The sequence below is a fragment of the Prunus dulcis genome, unplaced genomic scaffold, assembly GCF_902201215.1.
Source record: "Prunus dulcis unplaced genomic scaffold, ALMONDv2, whole genome shotgun sequence".
NCBI classification, from domain to species: Eukaryota; Viridiplantae; Streptophyta; class Magnoliopsida; order Rosales; family Rosaceae; genus Prunus; species Prunus dulcis.
In genome coordinates, this window is record NW_023010048.1 from 34,540 (window position 1) to 46,249 (window position 11,710).

At 35.7% G+C, this 11,710-nt stretch overlaps 2 long non-coding RNA genes across 2 annotated transcripts; one reads left to right on the forward strand and one right to left on the reverse strand.

Moving 5' to 3' along the window:
* The first annotated feature begins 334 nt into the window (after window positions 1-334).
* LOC117612688 lies at window positions 335-1,386 on the forward strand. Its single transcript, XR_004583518.1, has 2 exons — window positions 335-566; window positions 1,190-1,386. It is a non-coding gene; the product is annotated as an uncharacterized LOC117612688 (long non-coding RNA).
* A 343-nt stretch (window positions 1,387-1,729) lies between these two features.
* LOC117612686 lies at window positions 1,730-2,989 on the reverse strand. Its single transcript, XR_004583517.1, has 3 exons — window positions 2,965-2,989; window positions 2,678-2,804; window positions 1,730-2,026 (listed from the first exon to the last, which is right to left on the reverse strand). It is a non-coding gene; the product is annotated as an uncharacterized LOC117612686 (long non-coding RNA).
* Between the last annotated feature and the right edge of the window lie 8,721 nt (window positions 2,990-11,710).

Here is an 11,710-nt window from a genome sequence, read left to right on the forward strand (position 1 = left end):
CTCTGCAATTCATAATTATTAGATTATAATAATAATAATTAGAATAAATGTATTATTTCAAAGATAATAATAAATTAGTTGTGAGATTTAATCTGAGCTATTAATAATGCTTAAATCTAAGGGTTCAAAATTTGTGTCAAAACTTGTGTAAAAAATATGGTGCCACGGATCCCTCTCTCTCTCTCTCTCTCTCTCTCTATATATATATATATATATACAGTCCCCTTCAGTTGAGAGATCCCTCAAATAGTGTTATTTGAGGGATGGAGTGCTCAACCATTGGATCTGTTTTAATGAGTTTGTGTGGCTGAGATTTGAGTTCTAATGGGTAATTCTTAATATGTGTTATGATGGGTAATTCTTTATTTCGGTTATAATGGTGAATTCTGGATATAGGTTCTAATGGGTAGTTCTTTATTTGGGTTCCATTAATGAATTCTTGATACAAGTTCTAATGGGAAATTTTTAATTTGTGTTCTAGTGGTAAATTCTGATTTGGGTTCTAATGATGAATTCTTGAAGAAGAGGATCCTCCATGGCAAGATTTCTGTGCGAAATAGGTATGGGTAAGTCTTTGCTCCTAATTGATTTGGAAAAAAATAATAATAATTTGATTCGTCTCTGCTTATCAGAATTTTATCATTATAGGAATATTTCTTATGTTTCTATTGATTAAGAATTCTAGAATAAACGTTGTTACAAACTTCGTGGAGATGTAGAAGTGTAGGAAGGTTGTGAAGTTAGCCGTTAGCCTTGTTGCTTCTAGTTTAATGATGTGGCTCAAATAGTGTGTGATTAATAGTTTGTACCCTTTGCTGTGTATTTTTGCTTGGTCTGATTATTTGTTTCCATATTTGTATACAATCGTGACTTCAATTGAGGTCTTGTGCTTAATTTATTATGAAGTTTCGTTGGAAGTATGAAGTTTTTTCTTGGATAGTATGAAGTTTTTTGGTTAGAAGAATTTTATTAGGTTCAGTAACTTGTTTCTTTTTCTTCGGTAAAGGTAAATATAATGGGGTGCTAGTTTGTATTTCTTGTTATAGCAAGAAAAAAAGTTCAGGGTTCATATTCACAACTTCTTGCTTGTAGAAGTATGAGGTTTGCTTCTACAAGTCTATGTTTTTTTCCTTCTTTAAATGTATTGGTTGCGGGCCTTGTGTTGTTTAATTTCATGGTGTGAATGCAGGAAACCCAGACGACCAAGGACATGGCTAGCAAGGTGTTTGCAACAATACAAGATGTGTGTGTTCTTTTTTGGTCAAATTCGGATATCGTTCCTTCCACTATAAGTAAGTGTTTAGGTTTTTTTTCTTTCATCATGTACATGTAAAATGAAACTCAATTTTCATGTGTCAATAAACTGTTCGTAATTATTTGTTCAAATGTTTCTAGACTGCTGTAAAGAGGTTGAGTTTTCCTATCATTGTCAATGAGTTAGTTTCATGAGACCCGAATAAGAATATTAGACTATTGGAGGCAATACAGGTAAAGTCAGAAGCAAGTTAAGTTTCACAATGTGTGTATTATAAGATTGCTAACTTCCTTTCACGGCCACACCTCCTTCGTGCAGAAACAAGCAAAGCATAACATCCAAAAGGAATATTCATTCAATAGAGAAAAAACATATAGAATAGAAAGCAGTACCTATAACTGTTTATCAATGAGAAATTCTTCAATTTGAATGGCATGATCATTTTGGAGAACATTAATGAAAAATAAAACTGGATGGTATAAACCGTCATATATCAAATGTATTCAAATAGCCTTTTCACATAGAATTGCTTGAGAGCAAGTGGTCCTTAAATTGATTATTAACTTCAATAAATTGCACAAGTTGGCCCTAAGAACTATCATCTAAACATAAAAGTATATATCCAACCCAAAAAGTACCACAAACATGATCACTTGAATGAGAAGTTCCATGACAGTAAAACAAACACCACGAAAGATGTTAAATCCAAAGTACAGCAGATGGTCCAACATCAAGGCTGGCATAAGCGAACAAGACTACTCCATTAAAAACCTGCAATGCAAGAAAAAAAAACAAAACAAAACAAAACAAAACAGAAAAAATGAGACTACAATTCTAGTATGGTTTCACTACAACCATAAGAACAATTGAGAAACCAAATGAATAGCTCATTAGCTGGATTTATCTTTTTCTACCAATAATAGCAATTGCTTTTCTTTTTTGTTGTTGACATATGTGTTCAAAGTCTCTGCTCCTAATTGATTTCAAGGAACAAAAAAAACCTGAATTTGATTCGTCTATGCTATGCTCCTAAGAACATTATAATTACAGGAATATTTCATAAATTTCTATTGATTAAATGAGTGTATAGTAACTCTGTGGAGCGCAGAAAAGTGTAGGATCAGATTTTGATCAAATCAAGAATTCATCATTAGAACCCAAATAAAAAATTTACCATCAGAACACAAACTAAAAATTGCCCATTAGAACTTATATCAAGAATTCATCAATGGAACCCAAATAAAGAACTACCCATTAGAACCTATATCCAGAATTCATCATTATAACCGAAATAAAGAATTACCCATCAGAACACATATATTAAGAATTACCCATTAGAACTCAAATCAAAACTTATCACAGAATCCCCAAAATAATAACCCATGGCTCTTTTGAAACAACCACACCTTGGAATACCCATACCTATTTCGCATAGAAATCTTGCGATGGAGGATCATCCTCTTCAACTTGGATGCTTGATTCTCTTGCTTCGTGTCTCTTGATTTTTCTCGTCAGCTTGGTTTCTGCTCCAAGCGTGCTTGCGTAGGGCCTTTTGGTTTCCCAGCGTGTGCGGGTTTCAAGTGGGTCATTAGAAAGGAAACAGGTTAAAAAATTTGAATCAATCTCAGGCACACAAGCTCATTAAAATAGATCCAATGGTTGAGCGTCTAATCCCCCAAATAACACTATTTAAGGGATAATATATATACCTGGATATTATCTATGGTGACTCTATGAATCGTCTTTTTGGAGTTCTCCCATGATGTGTTGTGCCCGTCTCCGTAGGAATACTTTCTAAAACATTTTGTATTAAAACATTTCGTTGGCACAATGTGGATTAAAGCAGTTGGTTATGGTAAAAACACACCCCCCAAAATTTTAATTCCCCATTCTATTAATTAGATTCATTTAAAACAATTTAGACTAGTGCTTATATATATATAAAAGAACTAAAACCATCTTTCTTTCTTTCTTTTTTTCCTTATTTTGAGAGTCTGGAATGTCTTTCTTCTTCATTGTTTTCTTCTTCTATGATGTTGCAAGGAATATTTACTATTATGGCTCTCACTTCCACTTAGAAGTCTCTCTTTGATTTCTTGTATGCCGTACATCACAAGACTAGGGGTGTGCCTTTTCTTTTTATTTGATAGGTCTATTTTACTCTCTTTCGATCATCACTAATCAAATATCTCATAAATTGATAATTAATCTATTGGATATATTTTTCTCACCCAAACTCTGTCTTAACTGAATGCACCATATGATTACTGTCGATCATGTAACTAGGGTTATGATTAATTAATTATGACAAGTTGAATCAACGTAGCCTAGAAGCTAGAATACATGACGTGCCAGCGGCCATGCATTGAAGGTTATAAAACAACACATGGCTTCCACCTATCTAATATAAATAGAGTAATACTATTTAGACACAAAAAATTGACTACACTAGATGATCATCTTATGTGGCATTAGATGTGGTTATGCCATGTTAATTAATGAAATCTACAATGTGGATTATATTTTTATTTATTTCACAAATCAATAATTTTGAAAAATTAAAACAATAAAATTAAATAAAATTAAAATTAACCCTATTGTCCCTCAGACTGTAGCCTCTCGTTCCTTCAGTACTTCCTCACCACGTCTCCAGCCCTCCATTCCTCCATCAAAAGGGGTTGACATTTCCATATATCTTTTTATTTACAATGGGAAAATAGATGGCCTTGAAATTGCTAGTTGTCTTTGTGAGGCCACCAAGATTGGCTTCAGGTGCTCCTACGATGGCGAATGACTCATTCAAATGGGGTTTGTCTGTTTCCCTTGGGGGAGGAGGGGTGGCCTTGAAATTGGGTACAAATGATTCTATCGAATGACCTTTAGAATTAATTGTCTATATATCTTCTACATCAAATGTGTTCCTTTTTCAGTAATTAATTTCTTATTTTTTACTTTAATGGAGGAGAAGAGGGATGAGTAGATTTGATGGAGGAACGGAGGGTTGGAGACGTGAGGAAGAGTTCAGACCCAGGACAATACGGGTTAATTTTAATTTTATTGTTTTGGTTTTTCCAGATTATTAATATGAGAAATAATAAATAAAGAATAATTCGAGTCCACATGCCAGTATTCATTAATTGACATGGCATGATCTCATCAGCTATCACATAAGGTGGTCAGTTAGTGTGATCTATCTTGTATGTCTAAATAGCATTACTCATATAAGTACGTACTCAAATAGCTCTACAGCGAGGTCGTGGTGATTAGGTTGAGGTAGAAGATATCTGATGTGGTTTGAAACGACGTCAAACTCTATTATTTGGGCAAAATAAAAAACAAAGTGCAGGAAGTTTTTAAGCAAAATTCTCAAGAGAGAATATTCATAAGAGAACCCTTTGAGCTTCCTTCTTTCTCTTCTTCCTCAATCCTTGCGAAAAAGGATGGAATAAATAGACTACATTCGAGGGGTGTTGGTCAAAGGCCCTCCAATGCCTAAGTCAATTACATGACCTTGAAAAAGACATGAAAATGACATAGAAAGTCTTTGCGGTACAAGAAAACTGGGTGTCCGAAGCCCTGTGTAAGGGTGGTCAGAGCTGTGAAGGAGAGAGGAGAGAGGAGAGAGAGAGAGGCATAAGAGAGAGAGAGAGGGTAAAATATTAATAACAGTGTAGAATTATTATAAATGTACAAATATTCAAAGAAACAAGCCCATTGTAATTGGAGATTGAAGATCACTTGTAATAACTTACTATTTTTGTTTTGTTTTGTACCTTAAGATTGTAAAGTGCAAGTGATCAATAAATATGTAAGTGCCAACCTAGTTGAGTTAAAAGTTTGATAGAATACTTTTGTCTAGTATCTATATATATAAAGCAAAAGATAGAGAATGGTGAATCAATTATACCCACTGCCTTGCTAATTATAACCTATAAGATCGTACACCGAAAATGAATCGATTGGGAAATTATGAAGAGAATGAATGATTTTGTGACTTGGTCAAAGTCAATGTGAAAGTCAAAAGTCAAAGGTCAAAGGTCAAACGGTTGACCCGACACTTGACATGGTCAACTAAGGATGACTGGGACCAACACTTGTTAGACAAGTGAGTGATTGAATTAGTCAAGTCACTAGAGTAATTAAATTGATTAGACTAATTTAATTATTCAATTAAAGTTATGAAACTTTAATTAAAGGTCCCATATGACTTGGAAATTCAAAATGGATTGGACCATATGGACTTACAAAAATTCTGCAGTGCCTCAGCTACCGGTATAGCCAGCTATCCAACGGCTGAGTTTCCATGTTAAAAAAGGATGGCTGAGATTCAATGACTTAGTAACCAGTTGAGGCATTTGTTATTCAACACGTGAGTGGCATGTGAGGAAAGAGAAAGACAGGTTTGGAGGATGAAAAAGACGCGCGGAGAAAGGCAGGTTTGGAGGATGAAGAAGATGTGCACTCTCCTCTCTAGTTGCCCAAATCGAAAATCCTAAGAGCCCATCCAATCCTTAGCGCCTCCAGGAACTCTTCTCTTTGCTTGCCCAAATCCAATCCTTAGCGCCTCCACGAACTCTTCTCTCTGCTTGCCCACTGTCTCTACTTGGCGACGAACTCTTGTCTCTGCTTCCCCAGGAATTCTTCCTCTCACTTGCCCAAATCCATCCTAAGTGCGTCCAACTCCTGTCTGTGCTTGGGCAAAACGCATATGCAAGAAGGTAATGCTCACCGAATTGAGGTCCTCAACTCTTTTCTCTGCTTGCCCAAAACTCATATGCAGATACCGAATTGATGGTGGGTCCAACCTCCATGATGAAATGGTCACCAAATGGGAGGTATATAATTAATTTAGTTTGTTTTGTTGGCATTGCCTGAGATAGAATTTCAATTTAGCAGGGGAATTTTGTAATAACAACGTGGTTGTAAAGATTTCGAAGATCCTTGGCTGTTAACGGCAACATTTGAGTTGGTGGCAAAAGGAAGTGTAAGGAGGAGGCTTTGAAAGAATGGAAATATCAAGTAAGATTTCAAAGAACCTTATTTCTGGTTTAGGACTTGAATGTATTTTGGGTAATGAGTTGATGCAATTGTGAAACAGTTATACGTGGTGCAATTATTGACCTGAGTATGTGCAATTGCATGAGATTATTCATTGTGTTTTTTTAAGAGAAATATGTCAGCACATAGAGTATAATGTAATTTCAGTTTGAAATTATGTTTATTAAGCATGGAGGGGTCTGGTAAGATGGACAGGGGTGTAGAGGCATCCAATGGTGGTTGTAGTGATTCAGGGTATCTGGGTGGTTGTGAAAGGTCGAGTCACAAGGCACCGGCAACAAAGAGTGGGCATATGTTGGTCGAACAGATGGTTAGTCAAAGTAGGTGTTGTTCTCTCGACAGTGACACAGAAGCCGCACTCTCTTACTTGAAAGTGAAGGGAGCAATGGATCCAGAATTCTTTTGTAAGTTCAGTGTTGACGAAGAAAATAGGCTTGGTAATTTGTTTTGGAGGGATTCCACTTCACTTTTGGATTACATTGCCTATAGGGACGTCCTCATATTCTACAGCACGTACAAAACAAATGTTTATGACAAGCCCCTGGTGTTGTTTGTCAGTTCAAACAACTACCGTTCTACTGTAGTGTTTGGTTGCGCGTTATTGTAGGATGAGACATTTGAAACTTACAAGTGGTTATTGGAAACATTCATGGCATCCATGAAAGATAAGAAGCCAATATCAATATTGACGGATGGCGATTAGGCAATGCGTAAAGCCATTGATGATGTGTTTCCCATGTCTAACCATCGGTTGTGCTCATGGCATGTGTCAAGGAATGCACAAAATAACTTGAAGGATGATGAATTGGTAAGAAATTTTCAGGCATGTATTTGGGAACCATTTGCATTGGACGAGTTTGAGAAGAAATGGGAGGTTCTAAGGGAAAGAGCGAGGACTCCGAAACAAAAAGAATGGTTGGAAATGATGTATGCAAAAAGTGACTCATGGGCTGAATCATGTTTGAGAGGAAAGTTTTTCAGTGGTATGTGCACCACTCAACGCGTGGAGTCTATGAACAAGTATGTGAAAGATTACTTGAGGAAAGGTGTGAAGTTGTTTGAATGTATTCCAGCAATTGATAGGGCTATGTTACGTCTTAGGAATACCACGGCAAAGGATGGTTTCAACGCAAAGAACTCAACACCAGTCCTTAAAACCGCATTGACAAAACTCGAGCAACAAGCTTCTTTGATTTACACGCATAGATGCTTTGTATTGGTTCGTCATGAGATCGAATCTTGTTCAGCACTCATCCATGATAATGTGATGCATAATTTTGGAGGTAATGTATACGTATTGTCAAAATATGGTGAACCGCATAATAATTGGACTTGTGTTTACCACGGTGAGGAAAATATACTGATAGAGTGTGGATGCTGTAAATATGATGGTTTCTCATTCGACAATGGTGAACCTAATTCCCTATGTACTGGTTCAACCCAAAACAATTGTAGTTTTGAAACTTGGTTTACATGTAACATAACATTAAATGTAGATTTGGTGATAGACAAGATGCTTTCATATGATTGATATATTATTGTTTTATGTACGTATTGTTGAGAAACGGTTTTATGACTTGTAGGGGGTGCTTGGATGGAAGTTTTATGTAGGAGGCGGTGATCTGAACCACATTGCATAAGAAAGGGAAAGGGGCAATTATTTGAACATATTAGAATCGGTAAAGACCAATTATCTGGAAATACTTGGTATTACAAATTTGTTGGCATGAAAGTGTGCATTACATTCCAAAATATAGCCAATTTCGCAAATGATAATTGGTTAATCCTAATTTTTAATGATATCCTAGGGTCATAATGAAATTGTCACTTGCTTTTGTTGTTCTTTGCTATATACCTTCATTAGCTTCGCGTTTATGGTATGAATAGTTTTGCCCACGATCGATCGGCATTTGCATTACAAACATGCAATTGCATGATGGTGATGCAATGCAAGGGTGACTGTGCGCCAACCCCTAATAAGGAAAAATGGATCATATTTTTTTGTACATGCATAATTAGACTTATTTTTTGAACTACAAATCTAAGGGCAAAATTAACCGAAATACAGACCATGAGAAACGATAAGGGGCAATAAGCCGAACATATTATATTACAAATATGACCAATTATCGAAATTACGTAGTAATGGACATTGTCATGAAGCACAAATGATTTTCCAAAAGATCCCGAATTTCGTAAAACACAATGTGATTAACCCTAATATTGAATAATAGACATATTGTCATAATAAAGTATTTGCTTGGTTTTCTTTGTCTTTGCGCTATACATTAATTAGGTTTGCGTTTTTAAGCTATGTTTAGTTTGCACATAGACGGTCTGCATTTTCATTTCACACATACAATTGCATGATGATGAAGCAATGCAAGAGTGACTGTGCGCAAACCCCTAATAATGAAAAATGGATCATATTTTAGTGTATATGCATAATTAGACCTATTTTTTCCTATAAATTAGGGCAAAATTAACTGAAATACAGAGCATGAGAAACGATAAGGGGCAATAAGCCCAACATATTATGTTATAAAAAATGATCAATTATCGAAATTACGTAGTAATGGACATTGTCATGTAGCACAAATGATTTTCCAAAAGATCCCGAATTTCGTAAAACACAATGTGATTAACCATAATATTGAATAATAGACATATGGTCATAATAAAGTATTTGCTTGGTTTTCTTTGTCTTTGCTCTATGCATTAATTAGGTTTGCATTTTTAAGCTATTTTTAGTTTGCACATAGCCGGTCGGCATTTGCATTGCACACATGCAATTGCATTACGGTGATGCAACGCAAGAGTGACTGTGAGCAAACCCCTAGCTAATAATGAAAAATGGATAATAATTTATTGTACATTCATAATTAGACCTATTTTTTGAACTATATATTGAAGGGCGAAATTAACTGAGATACAGAGCATGAGAAACGGTAAGGGGCAATAAGCTGAACATATTTTATTACAAAAACGACCAGTTATCGAAATTACGTAGTAATGGACATTGTCATGTAGACCTATTTTCTTTGTCTTTGCGCTATACATTATTTAGGTTTGCGTTTTTAAGCTATGTTCAGTTTTCACATAGACGGTCTGTATTTGCATTTTACACATGCAATTGCATGACGATGATGCAATGCAAGAGTGACTGTGCGCAAACCTCTAATAATGAAAAATGGATCATATTTTAGTGTACATGCATAATTAGACCTATTTTTTCCTATAAATTAAAGGGCAAAATTAACCGAAATACAGAGCATGCGAAATGATAAGGGGCAATAAGCCGAACATATTATATTACAAAAAATGATCAATTATCGAAATTACGTAGTAATGGACATTGTCATGTAGCACAAATGATTTTCTAAAAAATCCCGAATTTCGTAAAACACAATGTGATTAACCCTAATATTGAATAATAGACATATAGTCATAATAAAGTATTTGCTTGGTTTTCTTTGTCTTTGCGCTATGCATTAATTAGGTTTGCATTTTTAAGCTATGTTTAGTTTGCACACCGAGACCTGCCAGGATTGGGGCTCGGGTTGAATTTGTGTCACCGAGACCTGCCAGGATTGCTGCGCGAGTTGACTTTGTGTCACCGAGACCTGCCAGGGGAATTGACGGAATTACAGGGGTACACCTAGGTGGTAGTTTTAAAGTAATTTCAGTGCTTTCATGCAAGTTTTATTGATTTTGAATGTGATTGTATATATGTATATAAATCTGTGAATGCTTTGAATTTAGCATAATTCAAATACCGTTGAAATATTCAGATTTTCATATCTATTTTTATAGTGGGGTTATTATGTTTATACACTATTTTCTAGAACTCTAATTTTTGTCCACTCACACTTTCAAATGTTTTGTGCCCCCAGGCAGTAGACGTGCACAGGAATCCACCACCGGGCCTTCTCCTAGCTCCCGCGCCCCTACGTAATGTAGGCTTTTGTTGTAAAACGTTAAGTTCCTTGTATATATTAGTAACTGCTCTGATATCTGGCCATAGTTGGAAACCAAAACTGTTGGATACCTTGTTTACTTATTCTGGCGGTTGGATGTAAATATATTTGCTCTTTTGACAGGTGAAAAATTTGGGTTTTGAACAAATTACAGGGGAGACTCTGCCGAATTTTCGGTAGGAGTCCAGGCAAATTTTAAATCTTAATTTGTAACTGGAAGGGTAAAAAGGTCTTTTGTGCCCGACATTCGCCAAGTGTCGGACACGCACAGGGTCCGGCTCGAATTCCAAAGTGGAATTGCATTTGCATTTTACACATGTAATTGCATGACGATGATGCAATGCAAGAGTGATTGTGCGCACACACCTAATAATGAAAAATGGATCATATTTTAGTGTACATGCATAATTAGACCTATTTGTTCCTATAAAGCGAAGGGCGAAATTAACCAAAATACAAAGCATGAGAATTGGTAAGGGGCAATAATCCAAACATATTATATTACAAAACGACCAATTATACGAAATTACCTAGTAATAGAAATTATCATGTAGTGCGAATCACATTCCAAAATATCCAGAATTTCATAAACCAAAATGGGATTAACCCTAATATTGAATAATACACATAGGGTCATAAAACCATTTGGAGGGGTTAGGGGATTTAAGTAGTTAATCATTAATTTCATCTATCTCATTTTCTCAAAGATTTTCTTCGATATGGTAGTATGTTTGTTCAAAATTTTGAAAGATGTCTTAAGCTATCTTTAGTTTGCACACAGCCGATCGGCATTTGTGTTGTAAACATGCAATTGCACGACATTGATGCAATGCGAGAGTGAGCAAACCCCTAAAAAGGAAAAATGGATCAAATAATTTTTTTTTACAGGCATAAGTAGACCTGTTTTTTTTACTATCAATGAAGGGTGCGAAATGAACCGAAATATAGAGCATCAGAAAACGGTAAGGAGCAATAAACTGAACATATTATATTACAAAACAGACCAATGATCTGAAAAATTGAATCGTATCCATAATTTACTTGGTTTTCTTTCTCTTTGGGGTACGTGAACAAAGACTTTTCTCAAGTTTGCGTTTTTGGTCTGTGGAGTGTTGTTCTGCATCCGGACTACCCTTAGCTGCGGCCTCGTCCTCATCGGCTTCCTCATCCTCATCCTCATCCCCAACCTCTTTCTCTTCGATCCAAGCTTCGTCTTCATTCTCCTCTTCATCTTCCTTTTCATCTTCCTGTTCTTCTTCCTGTTCTTCTTCCTTTTCTTCCTCTTCTTCTTCCTCTTTCTCATCTTCTTCATGCTCTTCTGGTATCACAATTTTGGTCTTTCCTTTTCTACCTATGTCATGTTTAAATTTTGTGCGAAACTCCTACATACACGGAAACATTGACATATATAAATAATCAA